Here is a 1,818-nt window from a genome sequence, read left to right on the forward strand (position 1 = left end):
GTCGACAACTGTAGTATAGTGTTCCAGGAGCGGCGGTGGGCGACCTTTAAATACACCTGTGACCCACCTGGGGGAAGAGGGATGAAGGGGTGGGGGGTAGAGATCACCTTATGAGCCCATAGACACTCCGCCCAGACTCAAAGGCTGTAATCATATCACGATGTTGGAAGGTTAATTTTTCCATCTGCCAAATCTCTGTCTGGATCTCCTGAGATGAATACTCCTCATACCTTTTCACCGTTTCTCCAAATGACTTAAAAAACCGTTCTGGGAGAGCACTCAACACAAGACGGTCATAACAATCCCATAAGGCATATATCAATCTACTTTTGTGTTCGACATACTTGTAGTAAAGTTGAGTAGCAACCAAACGCTTCAGCAGGGGAGATTTTTCTTCCTCCTCTACTGCCGCAGGGGAAGTAGAAGCTCTCTCCATGGTGGATACACAACTGAATATAATGTCGTTTAAGATGTGCTTCATATAGGTTTTTTTCAATACGGTTCCTAATGGGGCCTCCTATGGATACCCCTACCCCCTTTTAACTGTGATCTGGCGCGAGAATTACGTATAAAGGATGGGTCTACACCAGCCACCTTCAGTAAAATCCATACATCTGCCTTGTCAGCCGTCCTAAATTGTCCTTTAGTAAAGGCTAAAGTTTTAATTATATCTAAAATATTTAAATTTTGCACAGGCTTTAATAAATTCCCGCGACTATCCCATACCACCTGTTGACTGTTTTGTTGAAACATGTTCAATAATGTTTTGACATGGGGAATTTCCCTATTTTAAAATACACATTTATTAAGTTGTCCAGACTTGGGTTTTGGGGTTTGGTGGTGGTGGCTTTGTGGTGAGTGGGCCCAGCAACAGCTACCCGCATCTCAGGCGGTAGAATGGAATGTATCCTTTTTTTTATTTGTTTTTTTAAAGGGCGACGGTCGCACCTGTCCCGCGTTTTTTGTTGAAAGAAGCCTGCGGCGGCGGGCACCTGCGCGGCGGCGGGCGCTGCGGGGGGGCGGGCAATATCTTTTAAAGGTTGTCTGACCAGTCCCTCCCATCTGGTAGGGCTATAACGTTCAAAGGAGCTACCGTGGCAACACCGTCCACAAGTTGTTGCTGCTGCTGGGGGTGTGGGGGGAGTGTCCACTCTCCCCACACCATCATCACCACTGCTAGAGTCACAGCCAAGGTGCTTACAGCTACCACCAACATTATTAGCCGAATTGCCCCATTTGCTTTCGTTTTTTAAAGAGAAGGACTTATTTCCACTTCTACCACTGGTGGAAGAGGGTGGAGCCACCTCATTAAGAGGCGATGGAGTACTCTCGTTTTTATTAAAAAAATATTTTTCAGCAACGAGTCGTGGTACTAGGCAATATTCTTTCACCATTTTTTTCTCTTCTTACGTAATTACTTTATTAGAGAGGAAATTAACGATACAGCCAAAGGTAACAGAGCTGCCAATATAGCGCCACCTCTCCTAGAGGTTAAAATGTTTTTCTTTTTGTACAATGGAGTTTTCTTACGTGCTACAGAACGAATGTCATTCTGATACCTCTGTAGTCCATTAATTATCTGAGGTTGAACTGGGATGTTTCGTTTCAGAAAATTGGGAAAAATTTCACAAATTGATTCAATTTCCTGTCGTTTTAAAGCCTTGATTAGTTTATTCCGCTTCTTGGGTGATAAATTGTTTAATAAAAATAACAGTTGATGGTGTTTCTCTACGAGAGAGTCCTGATGAACTGTCATTTTTTTTTTAAATTTGACGATGTCTTGAGCTTTAATCCAGCAATTGCTAGAATCTGGGTACC

Source organism: Procambarus clarkii, chromosome 38 (assembly GCF_040958095.1).
Source record: "Procambarus clarkii isolate CNS0578487 chromosome 38, FALCON_Pclarkii_2.0, whole genome shotgun sequence".
NCBI lineage: Eukaryota > Metazoa > Arthropoda > Malacostraca > Decapoda > Cambaridae > Procambarus > Procambarus clarkii.